The following is an 18868-nucleotide window of genomic DNA, read 5'->3' on the forward strand; positions in this document are numbered from 1 at the left end:
TTTCCTCTTCTCTTTCTCTCTTGCCTTCATTCCATCTGGAAATGGTATTTGATTGGGTGGGATTCAAACTGAAAGTACTCCTAGTAATACCACTGAAGAGTGCAATGACCTTAAAACTAGGCTCTGAATCAACAGAATTTTGAGGGAAACACCTTTAGCTGCCAAGCTCAATCCAAAAATTAACAAGGCTGGAGGAAATGGACCATAAGTAGGCTATTGCTGGTCTATCAATGGACTACTGATAGTCTTAAAATGACCAAAGTTTAATATGAACTATGTTTACAAGTATAATTAATCTGAAAAAGTTATCTGCATGTACAGCAGTATGGAGGTTTTGAAGATGGGACAGGCTAGAAGTCCATGTACATAAACCTAAGCACAAACAAGGGTTAGAAAGTTTGACTGAGCATTGCAAATTGTTGATTAAAATCTTACAACTGAATCGTGTTGAGGATTTGTGATAATATAAGTGCCATTGCAGAGGCAGCTGTATTTTGGGGAACTGCTGAAAGGCCATACCCAAGAATTCGATGAACAACAGGGTTTGCACAGAAAACTGTGCAACCAGTTAAACTTTCTGAGCAAAGTTTGTGTAAGATGACACAGCTGGAGGTTACTGTTATAGACATGATCATGACTGTTGCACAGCGCTGTAATGTAGCATAATTTCCATTTAACTCCATATACATGTATTTACGCTAATGCTAATCTGAGATTAAGTATATGAGCCAGTATTTGCACCATGATTAACTGATAGGTGTGAAAGCAAGCAAGCATTCTAGAAAAAGGGTGGTGCAATCCTACGCTTGTTTACTCGGCAATGTGTTCAATGAGACTTACTCCCAGATAACACACATAGCGCTGCGCCCTTAAAAGGATCGTGCTGTGCAGGCCAGAGCAAATGTGTCAGCGACCTACATCCATAGAAAGAAAGATGAAAAGGAAGATTCAGAAGACAGATTTTTCTTTCTACTTTTCATGGCAATCTACTGAACAACTTGCCTTTCAGAATAAAAAGACAATAGCTTTCCTTCTAACTACACGAGTCAGCATTCCCTTCTAGCTATGAGTCTACAACTTCATCTGGGTAGAGGCTTACACAAAGAGAGATGCCTATTCAGTTTCATCTGGTTTCATCACCTGGAATGCATGGAGGGAAATGAGTCTGGACAAGAGAGCTTTCATGATCTGTGTGGGCTCTCACCATGAATTGGACCCTGGAAAATCAAGGTTCCAGTTCATGTGGAGAGCTGCTGAAAATAGTGGAAGCTCTACTATGCAGAGTTATAACTGTCCATGCACACAGGGTGACAGGCAGGCAGGCAGAGGGCGAGAGCACTACCCCGAATGTGAAGTGAGTATTCCCTAATATTAGCACAGGAACAGGGCTAGAGACACACATTGTTTATGCGAAATATCCTTAGCCTATTTTTCAATAGCACACTTTCATGCCAGTTTTCATACGTTAAAAACAATAATAATAGAGTACAATAAAAACAGGAACAGCAAAGAATCGAACAGCAGCCATTTTCAGCAACAATATATCATGGCAATGAAAGTTAGTCATGGCCCCTTGTAGAGTTATAAACCTTGAACAACAATAGTGTCTTAACTTGGCCCTGGAACATATCTAAATTAGCACCAGTATGTTGCATCTGGGCATCCAGATGCAAAACAGCAGTAACTCTCAACCTTTGGTACTCCAGATGTTTTGGACTTCAATTAGCAGAATCAGTGTTCAGATCAATGCATCAACATAGCTTTGCATTAACTTCTTACAATCAAAATTTGAGCAGTCTAAATTACTCTTGCTTTATAGAAGCAGGAAAACAAAGTAATTGTTAAGATATTAGCAAAACAGAGCAACAAAATGTAATGTACTAAAATGATCCACACCATGGATTAGTCAAATGCAAACGCAATTTCCTCTTTAAGAAAAATAAATGGAAATCAAATATTGGACTTGGAATTGCTTGCAGGCAATTGCCTCACCACTGCACTTAAAACAAAGTTTCATTCCTCTACTTAAGCTCTCTGCAGTTCCATGTTTTCAACTATCTGCATTTATAATCCTCAGACACACAAACTGCCATATCTAAAAATATATTTGATATTATCTTTGATATCTAGCAGAACTGTTCAAATCTGCAATCAGAATTATGTTTCTTACTAAATCAAATATGCTTTTGGTTTTTCCAGTAGAGATTATGGCTATAGTTTATTTCCTAGCCTTCTTAGGCCTATTATGTTCTTGTTCCAATTCCAAAGACAATTGTTCAAATTCCTGTTTCCAGAGTTCTGCCAAGACAATAACAGGAAGACTCCTGTAACTTATTATGGATCCTTCACCATCTCTGCACACGGCCCCAGTAACGGCTACCTTACCTTCATCCTACATTTAATATTAAAGACTTCTTGTGTGGAATATTTTAATAAATTAATTTAGACTAAGGAAACTGGTATGCTGTGAAATGGCATTTCAAGACTCTTTACACACTCTTGATAGGTAATTAAAGGACCCAAGAGCTGGCTGCTTTGACATGTAAGACATGAGAAGAAAGCCATGTAAACTATTCAAGAATTTCATAAGGCAACAATCCACTGAACTGGGGGATCACGAAGAATTGAAATGGTGCTGATCACCAGCATGTACAGAAAGGGACTAGGCTAACATCAAGTCACACACGTTGCTGGCGAAATGTTAGGAAGAAAAACCTCCAGAACACGGCCAAGCAGTCAGAAAAACCTACAACAACAATGGGATCCCGGCCGTGAAAGCCTTTGAGAATACAATGCTAATAGTGTTTCAAGGTAAGCAAAATATTTAAGGAGTGTTTTTAAAAGTACCAACAACCCTCCACTCACTCATTGACAGAACAACATCAAAATACATTTTGCAGAACCACAGCAAGTAATCAAAATATGAACCTGAAATGTATTATAAGGAAAGGTTAAATTATAATAAAATCCTGATTTGATGCTCAACTTACGCTTTATTTTAAATCTCCTGTAACAAAATGTTTATTTTATGTATGAATACAATCCTAAATATAAGAATAATTTTAAATTACATTTCAAGATTATTTTCCCCTCTCAATACCACTGAGTTTCACGTCACCTAATCTGGCCACTACATTATTTAGTGAATATTTAAAAGACAATATAGTACAGTGGACCCTCGACTTACAGATGGCTCGACTTACAGACTTTTCGAGTTACAGACTTCTCAGGCTGCAAAATTTAGATTCGACTTGCAGCCAGAGAATCAACTTACAGACCAGAAAAAAACCAAAATGGAATAAAAATAGAATAAAAACCACTGGTTATGGGATTAATCGGTTTTCAGTGCATTGTAGGTCAATGGAGATTCGACTTACAGACTTTTCGACTTGCAGCCACCATTCCAATACGGATTATTTCCTTAAGTAGAGGGTCCACTGTACTGCAAAATACTAAGCTGAAGATGACTTGCTTATCTTGTGTTCCTTGGTCTAAAAATTTTTAAAAAGTTTATGCTATGATGTCTTAAAGGTACATAGTTTACTTCTGACAGGACATAAATATTTAGAAGCACAAGATTCTGGAATGTAGAATTTTTTAAATACAGACTATAAAGGTTCCTGAGGAGGGAAAAAATCATTATAAAGTACAACTACCCAGGTAGCTTATCATTACACATTTTAACTGGCTGGAGCTGCCATTCAATTTGATTTCATAGCCACAGTGTCCATCACAAGCTTCAGAAATGACCAAGGGCACATGCATGCTGCAAATTCATCCACACCCAAAAGCAAGATTGGAGGGGGAAAAATCACTGCAAGAACACAGTCAGTAGAATAAATGGTCTAAAATAATGTAAGAATTCTCATTACTTGTGTCTGTTTAACTATCTCTTACATGGATAGTTTGGGCACAAAGAACTGCTGGATAATGTGACAGACTGAGGGCCAATTCATACTATACGAATCAACCATAAATAGTGCAGAACGTGTTGAGAAAGCAGGAATTCATTTTCACTTACACAGTCACACAGTTTTTGGTGAGCACACATAAAATGTGGAAGTGAAAGCTATATATCTGCCATATATTCATAATAGGTTTGATACTAAGCATCTATATGACCTTCTCATCTGCTCTCCGGATTTGGATCTAAAGCAAGAGGTTCTAGTTTAAATAGTTCAAAAAGATTTGCAGACTGCACGAATGTAGAACCCTTGTGCAGAACCCTTGTCTGTTATAATCAGCAGCTGAAATCTAGTAGAAAGTTGTAACTAGAGTAGGTCCATTTAAATCAGTAACACTTACAGAGAAGTTAACTCACCAAACCCTACTAATCCAATGGGCCTCCTTTAGTTGTGACTCAGTACTAGATTTCAGCCAATGTTTGTTTATTGAAATGATTATTTAATGGGTTCCGGGAAAGGTTCTCTCTAAGGTGCATGGCTGTGAGAACGCATGTGACTCCGCTCCCACACAGGGCTGCTCCTCCTCCACAGTGAACATTTCCAGCCCCTTTGGATCCAGTCGCAATGGAACCCGGGGGGGGGGAGCAGAGTTGCATGCATGGGACTGAAAATCAGAGGGAACATTGGTTCCAGGAATACTGCTTACTCTGATTTTGTACACAGAAATCATGCATTGGAGTAACAATTAATATTTCCTGGAAAACCACTGGATTTAGAAATTGATAAGGAAATCAGGATTAATTACAACTTGTGGCACTTGCAGACTGAGAGTTCCTCCCATTAGTAATTAGAACACATTGCACAGCTGTTCTGTGTTTTTCCTCATAACAATTTTTTTAGAAAAGAAAGAAAGGGCAGACTAAAAAAAATATGAGGGTTACTACTGAAGACCTCATAAAACTAAGTGAATGAGGCAGCTTAATACTAATTATAAAGGACTTGTCTAAAAATCATTTTAATTAGAAAATATGCTTCATAGTGTTTGAACTTTAATTTAAAAGATTTCATCCATGGATATGTGTTTTTGTTGTTGTTCGAAAGCACACTGATCAATCACTATTAAAATGTTCTAATTCAACCACTGTGCTCTGTGTTTATTTTTTGTTTTTCATCTATTGCATGTAATTATAATACATAACCTTAACATTCACTAATGTACTCTACACCATATATATTCATGTTTACAGTGGTTTCCATGTACAAGGAGAGGGCCGCTATGACAATGATGCAGCCAGATCAAAGAACCGTAGCCTGCAAAAATATCCCATTACTCTCAGTTCCCTTCCAATGAAATAGCTACCATTCAAAAAAAATGATCTCAGTTTGTACCAAAGAGAAACTCTCTAAGAATTTTGCAGAATTCTAACAGAAATGTCTTTGTGACATTATATCAGAGTTGAGAAGCAATGAATTACAAACAATAAATTATTTTTTAATTCACTGCCTTTCCCAAGGTGGAGAAATATCACATGATTCAAGTATCAGCTCATGCTACAACTTCCTGGATGATGGGATGAACAGCAGAAAAATATGGCTGGCAACATTTGGATTCAATTGCCTTTACCTGAGTAAGAAAGAAAGGAGGGAAGGAAGGAAGGAAGGAAGGAAGGAAGGAAGGCAGGCAGGCAGGCAGGCAGGCAGGCAGGCAGGCAGGCAGGCAGGCAGGCAGGCAGGCAGGAAGCACTGTTGGGTGGTGTATAAACATCACACTTTGCTTTTGCTTCCCTCACATAGAGGTATAATTGTAGCTAATAACTTGCAAGAGTAACTTCCAAGATCTGTGCTACAGGGAATCAGCAATGTAAAATAACAGCAGCCACGACCATTTTTTTCCAGATCAGATACTCTTGATTCATTGCAAGGGTGAAAGTTCACATCAGCACAGCTCTTCTCCCATGAAGCCCTCCAACAGAAAGGAAAACAAATTATCTTGCAATAAAGCAACATAAAGGAAACATGTGTAAGGTAATTTGTCAATGTCGTGTATCTTAATCCCAACGGTCCCATTCTCATTATGGTTTCTGTTGCTGGCATAGTGACCTTGACACCCGTTATGGGCTCTCCTCTACAGTTTAGTATGCTTGGCTGCCACCTATGTCAATTATTCAAATGGGAAACCAATAAGAATACAACACACTTTCCCGCATGTTGCTCTTCCCTGTTACCCACATATGAATACTAACTTGCTTTTAGATATGCCTCGTACAAAACTCCATATCCATGAGTTAAACTTCAGCAATGAATTAATGCAGAAAAGACTAACTCTGCTTCTTGAATTTCTTGCTGGGTTATAAAACATGTTTCCCGTATCTCCCTACAAAGCCAGTAAACTCTTTTGGCAATGATGCAAAAACAAAACAAAACAAAAAGCCAAGATGATGTGTTGTCAAATGAGGACAACATGGCACAACCCTGCATGTCAAGCATGCTAATCAGGAGCAGAGAACTGCAGCTAGCAGATTTCAGATGCTGATACAAGAGAATAAAAGCATATAGTGTCCAGATGTCTCTGATTTGATCTTTGTTCTTCATCCACTATGACTGTGTGGAATTTCACTAAAAATTCGGCAGCCCAAAACTAGTTAAAGAGAAATGGTCTGCTGTCTATGTTGAGTCTCAGGTTTAACATCGCTGTTGATGATTCACACAGTGATGTATACAATAGCTCTTTTTACATTTCCCCCTTATCTTAAGTCGTTCTTTCTCTTTTCCCTACATTGATGTCTATGTGTTTTCACATTTCAAAAAGCAGAGAATCTCCCCTCAAAAAGCTCCAAACAAATGCCCATCACAAGTGGACATTTGGTGAGCTCTGCTCTTTGTACCAACTCTGTACAACTTTGTACTCCTCTGCTTTTTCCAGATCAGCATTCTTTGAGAGAACTGATGTACAGGAAAGGAAGTAGTATGTAATGGGATTGTGGTTTAATGTTTACTTAAGGTGGAAGTTAAAGCAGAAAAAGGCTACATCAATACGTATGTTTTGAGTAAGGGGCTGATATGTGGCTTGAAATTCTTTGCTTTGGGTACAGCTTAATCTCTCCCCCCCCCCCTGTAAACCCAAGTTTTTCTCTTTCTTTGGACCAGGGAGAAATCTGGTCATCTAAAACAGGATTACACAATTGCACTGGAAAGTCTTTCTGGATCACTTCAGAAGAGGCTGAAGCTTAATTGGAGTTAAGCTATAAACTTTTTAAATAAATACAGAGGAATTCTTAATCATGTCCTTTCAGTTAGGGTATGCTTACATTTCGCTCCGTACGTGAACTATTTGTATCTTCGAGTGAACAATGCAATGCCCAGGCATCCTGCCAGTGATAAGACAAGTGCTGAACACTGTTCATGCCAAAACAAACACCATTTGGTCTAGGACTCCAAAACAGAGCTGTTCTCACTAATTCCCCCCCCCACCCTCAAATCTACAGCTACTCTTGTCTCAGCTATATATTCTTCCATTAACTTATGATCGATTTTTTTAAAATTTGCTCCCTCAGCCATGAAGGATTTTTCATCAAGTGCACTCCTGGCTCAACAGATGTGAAATGCAATTCTAAATGATAAAAGCATGTGAAATGCTGACAAAAGGAATTCCCCCTTACCCACACTCTACTTTTTCCAGTTCCATGTTCCCATCCTCTTTCCCTGCCTCTTTCCTGCTCTGATTCATATTTTTAAGAGTTTGTGTCAGCAATGAACATCCCAGTGCTCTAAAAAAATTGTAGACTGAAATAAAGTACTTTTGTAACACTGGTATCCTATAAGCCATTCTGGTCAATATGAAAGGTTAAGTAACAATGTGAATCTGGTTCCTTGCAAACCATGGCTTGTAACTAAAGGACCAGCTTGAGAAATTCATGGTCTTTTTCTTTCCTTTTCCTAAAGAAAATCCATCCCCCAAATGTGGTTCTGCATAAAACATTCACAGTTACGATTAACGTTAAACATATTTCTTTCTATTAAAGAGTCTTCCCTGTTAACATACAGTAATTAAAAATTCAAATATATTTTAGCTGGTTTCATATGAACTGAGTACAGCCCTGACTGCATTTCCTAATAATCAGACTATGATTAATCATCGCTATGATCTCTCTGTGGTTCAAAAAGAAGGTAGCGGCTTGGCCCAAAATTCTGGGATAAAACATCCCACTTACATTCAGACAACCAGCTGTCCCTACCAATGATGTCAGAAGTAAGTGCCCTGAATTCGCTGAGACTTACTCTTAGGTAAACACACAATGTTTGAATCTGTCCTTACCCAACAATTAACTTGATCTCCCCCCTGAAAAGCTTTACTTAGCTTTCCTCCCTCAGATTTCAACCTGAAGGACAAATGGAAGGGCAATGTCACCGTCCAAGCCTACTTTCGCATCACAACGTAATGTCATACTGTCAGCACCGACAATTAATAGGAAGAGTGTGTTATTTTGCTTTCTTAGAAATGTCTGCAGTGCTTAGTACATCCTAAAGAGCAGCAATAATATTCACCTTTTAATCTCTGCAAATTTGATAGGATTTACTGAACAATGTGTCTGTTTCTTCACATTTATTACAACTTGGACAAAAATGTATTCAAAAACACAAGAATGGAAGGAAAATGAACCTTTTTCTTTAAAAAGATGCTGAAAATGTATATTTTTTGGAAAATTTCAAAGGTCTGATTCAGAAGACCACCTGATGCTAAGGCACAGATGCATGTAAGTGAGTATGGATGAAATTGCAGGGCTGTTGGGAACACTATTTAATAAGACAGATAAGAATGAAAGAAAAAAACAGGCAGGAAACCATAACCAACATTTTAAAAACCTTTGAGGCATGTGTATATTGGAAATGTGCAAATATGTGAACAGAAATGGAATGGAATGAAATCTGTTCAGGGTTTATCTCTAGATGCAGCTAGAGATTCAAAAGTCAACCTTAAACTGTCGCAGCAACTATTTGCAAAGTACAGGGCTTGTGACTTAGCCAAGTTAGCTCTTGAGAAAAGATAGGAAGTACTAAACAATTATATATTGGATGAATTTTGGGAAAAATAAAGAAGGAAAAGATTGGGAAAGTACCCTTCAAAACTAGTTTCAGGAATTACATATCTTCATATAAACAAAATTAAAACATCAAGCTACACAAAAGCAACATTATAGGAATATTAATATTTAACAAAGAAATAATTTGTAACTACCTCCATTTCTACATTCTTGGGTTCTACAGTAATTTACAAATAGCTAACAAAACACACTTTTTTGAATAGGTGTACTTTTCATTCTTATATTGATATCTATCTATCTATCTATCTATCTATCTATCTATCTATCTATCTATCTATCTATCTATCTATCTATCTACCTACCTACCTACCTACCTACCTACCTACCTACCTACCTACCTACCTACCTACCTACCTACCTACCTACCTACCTACCTACCTACCTACCTACCTACCTATTACCTGAAATTAACTATAGAAGTCCCTATACTTAAAATCCCTGCCCAGTAAAATTCTACAGGGATTACTAGAACGGTACACGAATTACAATGTTCTACTTTACTTTGATCGGCACTTTGAACTGTGGAGGTTGGGGAAGCAAAAGATGGCTTTGCTTTAATTGACAAGTGGTTTAAAATATTTTATGGCATAATGCTAGAAGAGATGGGGGAAAGGGGGATTCTAATATGCTTGGATGTCATGGCTCTTGAGTTGTAAAATGTTACTGACTCCACTGGTTCTGTCTGGTGTGAATGAAATAAAAACTAGTTTAAGCCAAAGGAGCTTTGAGCTTGTTAAAGAGGCTAAGCAGTGGGGGGCAAAGGGGGGAATTCTGAAAAGACAGCTAGACGGCTCCTGCTCTACATGGAGTAAAGCTGCTTCAGTACTGCTTCACTTGGGTGCAATATGGATGGTAGCCAGCAGATTCCTGACAGGAAATCTGCTAGATGGAATATATTTCCTCCTTTGCTGGGATTTATTGCCTTGCACATCCTGTTAATTCTACTGAACATGTTGACAAGTTCTGAAAGCTACTTCACACGTTACACATGAAAGGGTAGAATAAGGTTGTGAAATTGTGGACTGTGCTCTCTCTTTCTCTCTCTCTGTCTGCTTTTAAATGCTCACCACCACCCCCTTTTAATAAACTCCTTAAATAAACCAGCACCATCAAAGAGAAAGGCCATTAAGCCACTTTCTCTCTAATGATGCAATCAGTTTCTACTAATGAATATTTATTTAAAAAAATTGGAGGACCCTGAACACAAAAACATCCACCTGCATTTAAACTACAGTGGTGCCTTGCAAGACAAAAGTAATTCGTTCCCGAGTAGCACTGTCTTGCGAAATTTTCGTCTTGCATTCCTATGGGAAACCTTGCAAGACGAATGAATTATTTTCATCTTGCAAGGCATTGTTCTTGCGAAAAAAATCATCTTGCCAAGCACAGCCATAGAAGAAGCCATCTTGCAAGTCACCACCACGATCGCAAAAAACATTTGTCTTGCGGGTTTTTCGTCCGGCGAGGTGTTCGCCTTGCGAGGCACCACTGTATTACACACCAGAAGTATACCAGTCTGCATGATAATTTCATGTAATCTGGCCCTGGTCCATATATGCAGCATTAGGAGATAATAATGAGGGCCAAACCTGATACAGTGGTGCCTCGACTTATGAACTTAATTGGTTCAGGAAGATGGGCGTTAAGTCAAAATGGCCGTAAGTTGAAGCACCATCTCCCACTGGAATGCACTGAAATGCAATTAATCCATTCCGGCCAAAGAAAAAAATCACCAAAAAAAAATCACTGCAAGACTGGTTGGAAATGCAATTAATCCCTTCCAGCCAAAAAAAGGGGGGGGGACAATAAACCGTGCAAGACCCACTGCAAATGCAAACAAGAGAAGCCAAAAAGCAATCAAGCATGGAAGACCTAATACAAAGAAAACAAAGCAAAAACCAACCAACCGTGCAAGACCCATTGCAAATGCAAACAAGAGAAAGCAAAAAGCAATCAAGCAGACCATGCAAGATCGGAAATGGGGGAAAAAAACAAAAAGCAAACAAACCCCAGAAGACCCATCAGAAATGGAGGGGGGAATCAAAAAAGCAACCAAAGCCCCCAAGACCTATCGGAAATGGGGAGGGAAACAAAAAACAAACCCCCAAGACCCATCACAGCACAGAAACATAACCCCACCAGCTCAAAACCACACTACAAAACCACCCAGAGCAGTTTTGAAAAAGCAGAAAACAGCACCTTGCCTTACAAGGCAGCCCAATGCCTCATTGCAAACACACACACACACACACACACACACACACACACACACACACACACACACACACACACACACTCATAAGCAGAAGGAGGCAGTCCCAAGCCTCTGAAGCCTCCAACGAACAGCTGGAGCAAAAGAGCTACAGTGGGGTCTTGACTTGCGAACGGCTTGACTTGCGAACTTTTTGAGTTGCGTACTTCTCCATCTGCAAAAATCCATTTTGACTTGCGAACAGAGAATTGACATACGAACCCAAAAAGTGGGGGGGGGGGGGAGCAGGAGAGGCGGGGAGAGCCAATAGGGCAAAAGCATGTGGAGCCAGGTCCTTTACAGTATTTAGCTGGGTGGCTGAGCGGTAAGGAACAGTAAGGAACCGGGGAAAAGCTTGATCGGCTGGGCAGACACAAGGGAGGCAGCGCACCAACGCGGCTGCTCAACCCGGCTGCCTCCTTTTCCCACCGCCGCTCAGGCCGGCTGAGGGGGGAGTCCGCGCCGCTGCCGCCGCGCTCAGCGCCTCCGGGAGCCGCGAGGTGAGTCCGCCGCCCTTCCCTCTGGAGGCTTCGCGGGGCCGGGTGGGCTGCCTTCAGGGTCCCACCCGCTCCTTCCCAGCCTCCGCGGCGCGCCCTCCCTCCCTCCCCTCTCTGCGCCCGCTCTCCCTGGCGTGCCTCGCCGCCCTTTGTCAGGCTGGCTCTTCCCCTGCCCTGCCCTCTGAGACACCTGCCCGGCACTCGGGCAAGGTGGGCTTCAGGCTTCTTCTCCCCGTCCTTTTCTCTTGCCCTCCCTCGACCCGCCAGACCCTTTCCCTCCGTCCGTCCCTCCCTCAGGCGCCCACGGCCAGATGCTCTTCCCTCCGGAGGCTTTGCGGGGCCGGGTGGGCTGCCTTCAGGGTCCCACCTGCTCCTTCCCAGCCTCCGTGGTGCGCCCTCCCTCCCTCCCCTCTCGGCGCCCGCTCTCCCTGGAGGAAGCCCCGTGCCTCGCCGCCCTTTGTCAGGCCGGCTCTTCCCCTGCTCTGCCCTCTGAGACGCCCGCCCGGCACTCGGGCGAGGTGGGCTTCAGGCTTCCTCTCCCCTCCCTCTCTCCTTCCTTCCTTCCTGTACAGGCTCCCCTCCCACCCGCTCTTTCTCCCTTGCTTTCCTTGCCTGTGCGGGTGTGTGTCTTTCTATTGCGGGAAAAAAGCAGATACGAATCAAATGGTTTTCAATGCATTCCTATGGGAATGCAGATTTTGACCTGCGAACTTTTTGATATGCGAACCGCCTCCCAATACAGATTAAGTTTGCAAGTCAAGACCCCACTGTACAAAGAAGCAGCCTCATTGCCACCTATAGTTAGCAATTTGAATTTCCCACCTTTTTCCCCTGCCTTTTTCTGTTCCTAAGTGGAAGCTCCGGTCGCAAGTAGAAGCAAAATTTTGCGGCCGGAGCTGATCGTAACTTGAAATGGTTGTAAGTAGGGGCATTTGTAAGCCAAGGCACCACTATATCAATTTAATTGCATGCCTAGGTTTTTGAAAAATGGAATCACGGCCATATTTTCATTCAGAGTGTAGCACACAGGAAGGGGAGGTTTAAGCATTGTAAAGGTGGGCCTTATCAATGGTGCCCCCCCCCCAACATTCTGGAACACCACTCCCTGCCTGGCATGGTATGAAGGAATATTGGTTGTTACGTCAAGGGAAGGGGCTTTGCAGGGAAATTCTGCTTGCTACAGCCACTTCATACATTAATTTTATAACCTGAAGACAAGCCTATGATGTGGCAAACATGCTGAAGTTAAACACTATTCCGTTGAGTGATGGCCTAGAAGGGAGATTGCCTGAGAAACTTATGTATAGCTCCTTGAATTCCATCACAGAAGATGGAATGGAAAGTACTTCTTGTATAATGAAAGAATTCTCTGTAGTACATAGCAACCAACTATTACGGTGATTTTAATATGCAACAGCGCACACACATTTTGTGAAATGTATGCCAGTGTACACAGAATATCCACAGAGACAAACATATCCACGTGCAGTCACATATGATTATCTATATGTGGATGCTCTTTTCCCTACAAGTTCTCCATCCATTGTAATCCAAGACACCTGCCAGTGGATGCTAGATCTATTAAAGTAATGGCCTTGTCTAACATTGCAGGAGGACAACTGTACCCCTAGGAAATTATGACCAAAATATGATATCTCTGTTATTTATGTACCTTTCAGTCTGCTCTGTGACTAACATTTGTACAGTACTTCAAAAAGCCAGGAATTTTCAGTCTGCACAATACACTTGCCAACACTCAGTCATCAGCTGAGGCTGAATATCTCTGCTGGGCAAACTGATAGTGTATATCTAGACATCTCAGCAAATGCTCTCGCAGCTTGCTGCTGCGGATGGCATTCCACGGCACTAGGTTTTGTCCCGTCATGTGTTTAGATATGATGTGTCAGCAGGGCTAAAGGTGTTAGCAACTACGATACAAGATAGTACCCAGCAATCCAACGTGCTTTATCTCGTGCAAATAAATGAATCTCGTGCAATAGTATCACAAGGGACAACTACAGCTGCAAGGAAACAAAGATCTGCATGACTTAAACATGTGACAGGGACAGAAGGAGGCAAAATTCCCGAATGTTTCCTACTATCTTACAGTCCACAAGACAGGATTTCCTGATAGAGACATTTCACTGCTTATTCTTTGAGGCTGGAGCTGTGAGCGGCTCTGGTCTCTTCTACTGAATCCTCCAACTTTGCTACTTCATTTATTAATACCGCTGTAGAGCACAGGGCAATAAAAGAATTGCTGACATAGAAACAGTAAGGGCTGTTACTTATGCTAGGGTTCAGACTGAAGGAGCGACCAGTGCCAACACAACAGATAACTCTAGCTCAGTTTGTTTGCTCTACCTCCGCAGAGTTCTAGATTGTGGTCAGACATAGGGAAAGTTATATACAGTTCCCAGAAAACTGAAGCCAACATGGTCAGTAGAAATGCTGATTGGGGTATTCTGGAAATCATGCGCCACAGAAGGATGCTTTCCCATTTTCAATTCTGGTTAGGAATGCAGAAAATACATCACAGACACATGCTTATTTCTGATCTCTAAATAAGGTACCACTTTGCTTTAGAGCAGGAACAAGCCATACCTAGTCCATATACCGTATTTTTCGCACCATAAGACGCACTTCCCCCCCCCACAAAACAGGGGGGTGGAAAGTCTGTGCATCTTATGGAGTGAAGAAAACAGATTATATTTTCCTGTTTTCTTTTCCTAAAAATTGGTGCGTCTTATGGAAAGGTGCGTCTTATGGAGCAAAAAATATGGTACTTCCTCTTTGTCTACCCCTTCCCCCACAACTACTTCCCAATATCCTGTCACTTGGTTACACTCTGGTTGCGGACTCTAGACTATAATTCCCAGAAACTCACCACCCGCTTTATCAAAACCCTGAGAAACAACAATCCACCTGGTTGAAATCGATGGCATTACATTAGTGCCAGCTATATCTCGTATTCTCTTGGGCTGCACAGTAAGCCCTAATGACCACAGTGTTTCTGAGTAGATATGTACGTGAACCAGACTGTTATGTGGAGCAGAGTCCATGTGGATAGCCAAATGCTTCTTATTATAGTAAGAGCAATAGTGGCTTCTGGACACACCAACACACACAGCCTGCTCCTACAAGCAGCCCTAACTATTCCATCAAGTCCTCTCAGAATATATAAAATTACTCATACACAAAAAAATTCTCTGAAGCACTAAATTATCATGAATCATTTATATAGCCACTTTCACAATGTGAAGTGATTTTCAGAACTTATTTCCTTCATCTTCCCAGGAACCCTATGGGGTAGGTCATTATAACTGCCCTGTTAGAGATTTTAAAATACAGTGTATGTAGATCTTTTACTGATGAAATATGCTTCACTATCCATAGTATGCTGAGCTTCTGCAGTGTCTCTGAACACTTTTTCATGATGGTTTCTTTGTTACTGAAATGATATGAACAAAGGTAGTCTAAAGACAACCCCAGTCACGCATGGAAAACCTGAAGAACTTTGCTTTCTAGGTCTAAGAGCAGCATTTAAAGGATAATGGTATTGTACTATATTTACTGTACTGTATGTTCCTCAAGAAAACTTAATGCATGCCTAGTTTATGAAGGTTCTTATCCAGCAGAAAAGAAAGGGAGATGGAATTAACCTCAGAAGGTGCATTAACATTCATACTGTAGTTAAATAAATAAAAAAAAATTAAGTGAATAATCTGCTTTTTCTTCTGCTAGCAAATGTAGCTACTCTTTTGGAATTTCCAGTTCAGTCATACAAAACTCAGAACCACATGATTACCCTTTGGCGGGGCACATGATGCCTAACATAAAATTTCCCTCAGATATTAAAACAGGACTCTGAGTAAAGGAAAATATATGAGCAACAAGCCCATTCCAATTTCCATGTTAGTCCCTGTGTAAGGAAAACACAAACAAAAGTGCAGTACCTTTACAACTAACAGATTTATTTCAGTGTCAGGTTTCAGGCTATGCCTCCTTAAGTCCTGAGTTTGCATAGTTGTTGGTCCACAGAAACTCACCCCTTAAAATCTCATTATACCTTGAGAATCCTATTAAGGCCATCCTACGCTGGAAGTAATTTGGCAGCAAATAACAGTAACACAAACTTCTGTATATTACAATCAACAACAATATGTGTCTGAGGAAGGAGACTGAGGTTCATGAAATTCACACAGAAATAAATCTATTAGTCTTACAGGTGCTACAAGAATTTTGTTTTTGTGGCACAAGCACACAAAAATCAAGCCACTAACTCATAAAAATCAACAGTCTACTTTAAATGAATTGTTTCTTAAAACACTTTTAAGGCCGCCTACTCAAACTGGACCACCACCTTTGAGCAAAAAGCCAAAATCCAGAAGTTATTAAAAACAAAAAGATTTTTTTTTTTTTTTTAAAAAAAGGACAGTAAGAAATCCAAAACATGTGGAACATAAACGGTTGATTAGTGTTTCGTGGCCTAAACTGTTAAATACTGTATAACTTTTATAGTCTCTGCACAACACAGCCATTTAGGGCTGCCTTTATGTCCTCTGAAGCTTCTCTCCTTTGCTTTCCTTTACCTTCTGCCTGACAAATGTGTTACAGAAGATTAATTTTAATATGAAAAAGCACAGCAGTGATTTGATAAATGTAGGCACTTGCAGTGTTTAATGCAATCCTCTTTGCTGCTTTAAAAAAAATGCTGCTTCTTTTCTATTTGACAGAGGTTGTGACATTAGCCTGGTCCAGAAATCAGCAGCTGACTTCAGTTGACCTTCAAGGAAACTGGTTTAACCGGTTCTGAATCCTGGTCTACTTCAGTCAGCCAGCCAGCCAGCCAACCATTCCCTTGTCTCACATACAGACATGCTCACACAAATCTCCAAATATAATTTAACTTAATCATGAGCTGAGTCTTTGTATGGCAAAATGGAAATAAAACTCATTTTACTTGACACCCACCCTCTGAGCTACTAGTATCCAATATCACTACTGGAAAAAATAGTTTCAAATTCCTAAATGTCAGAAGCAGATATTTTTTTTCACAGCCTACTTGGGAAATGTTCTTAGCACCCAACATCCAAATGTTGCGCACAAACATAATTGAGAACCTGGAATTATTTTATTATAAAATCTGGAATAACCTTCCTCCGGCGATTCGGGCGGCCCCTACGCTGGGCACTTTTAAGAGCCAATTAAAAACATGGTTGTATGTCCAGGCCTTCCCTCCTGTCAATACCTAATTTTTCTTCTTTATTTATTATTTCCTTTATTCTCATATATGTCAGTCTGTTTGTAATATTATTATTCTTTATTGTATATGTTCTTTTTATTGGAAGCCGCTCAGAGTGGTCTATTTGATCAGATGGGCGGGATACAAATCAAATCAAATCAAATCAAATCAAATCAAATAAATAAATAAATAAATAAATAACTTCATTCTGATGTTTATTTTTAGAACTATTAGATTCTAAAAGCCAAAGCATGGGGGTGGCTGTTATTTAAACAATATGGATACCATTCAAATTTCGCCAAGTGAACAGATTACCTTTTAACTTTTACATACGCTAAGTATTGTCTACAAGAAATCAGAAAACTGAAAAAAGACACAGTAATTCTATAAATCTAATTAGAAGCAAGTTTCATTGGACACAGTGGGACTGAAGTGGAAGTTAGCCTACACAGGACTGCAAGGCATATATTTTTAAACTCAGGATTGCCCCCTAAATTCTTCAGTTTTCCTGCAGCAGTCCAGTCTATCACATGTCAATCAGCAGACATCTACTAATTTGGTTCCCATGCTGGCAATATTCTTTAATGAGTTCATAATTTAAATGAATGCCAAGTTAAGTTAGTAACCATTTGCCCATTACTAAAAACGTACAACACACAGGCACATCTGCTATTCATTTCAGAGGTGAGGCAAAACTGTGACCTCAAACCATCTCTCTGGGAAAGTGCGCACACGCTGCCCGTGCGCAAGTGGTAAGCCTGTCTCAGTGAGCCAAACTTGGAATTACACAAAACGTTTTGCATGTTTGATCCTTCAGGCAGGGTAAGAAACAATGGGCCTTTCTTGTCACCTTTGCTAGCAAAAAGGCAAGTAATACATCTCATTTGAATTGCAGGGGTGTAGGCAACACAATTTCGGTTATACACGGATTTTCTTTTCAGTCAATCAATATTCAATAAATATTGTGTTGCTACTTGTTGTAAGGCCGGAGGTGAGAGCAAGTTTCCTCTTACGGGAGTGCCGAGCCAAACCCCGCCAATTCCCCCACCCAGGAAGACAAGACCTCCTGAACCAGCCCCGATGAGGATAGAGGAGGATTTGAAAGAATTAACGGTCAAAGAGACCAGGATTGGTTTGGCAGGAACAGAACAAAAAGGACGGGTAGTAGTGGAGGCGGGACTAGCGGATATAAAAGGCGGTGAAGGAGGGCTTCTCCCAGGCTGGAAGTGGATGTGGGTAGAAGATCTGTGGACTGGAAAGGTGGAGAAGCTAAGAGTTCCTAAAGAAGAAGCTGATGCCAGAAGGAGGCGAGAGATCACCCCCAAACCGTCATACTGGGGTGAAAGGGAGGCTAAGGAATGGAGGAGGGAATTGAGGGAAGAAAAGGAGAAGGTTGAGAAAGAAAGGAGGGGGAGATTAGAATGGAGAATTTGGGAGATGCAGCAGATGGAACGACAGGAGGACCCTGGCAGACGATCAATCCCACCCAAGGGTGTGCCTGGATGGACAACCGAGACGAGGATACAATCCCCTTACTGGAGGCGGAGAGCGGACTGTTATTAAACACGGGTGCATCTCTGGATTGGCCAGGAGCCTGGTATATTGCTTTGATTATTTGTAGAAATTTTCCTTCCACTCCTATTTTCCTTAGTTGTACCATCATAAATTCCCAGTTGACATTATCAAAGGCTTTCCCTGCGTCTAAAAAGATTAGCATCATCTGCTTTTCTGGATGTAATTCATAATATTCTAAAATGTCTGTTATTGTCCTTATGTTTGATGACAATTTCCTTTTGGGGAGGAAACCTGTTTGGTCTTTATGTATTATTTCTCCCAATATTTCCTTTAGTCTTGAGGCCCAGATGGTT

The 18868-nt window shown here is 40.7% G+C and overlaps 1 protein-coding gene across 4 annotated transcripts in view; it reads right to left on the reverse strand.

Annotated features, from left to right (window-relative positions):
* The window catches only part of DIP2C (DIP2 acetate--CoA ligase C (putative)), a 308258-nt gene that overhangs the window by 122744 nt on the left and 166646 nt on the right, over positions 1-18868 (reverse strand). The gene's annotated exons all lie outside the window — the stretch shown is intronic.

This window comes from Pogona vitticeps, chromosome 6, assembly GCF_051106095.1.
Source record: "Pogona vitticeps strain Pit_001003342236 chromosome 6, PviZW2.1, whole genome shotgun sequence".
Lineage (NCBI taxonomy): Eukaryota > Metazoa > Chordata > Lepidosauria > Squamata > Agamidae > Pogona > Pogona vitticeps.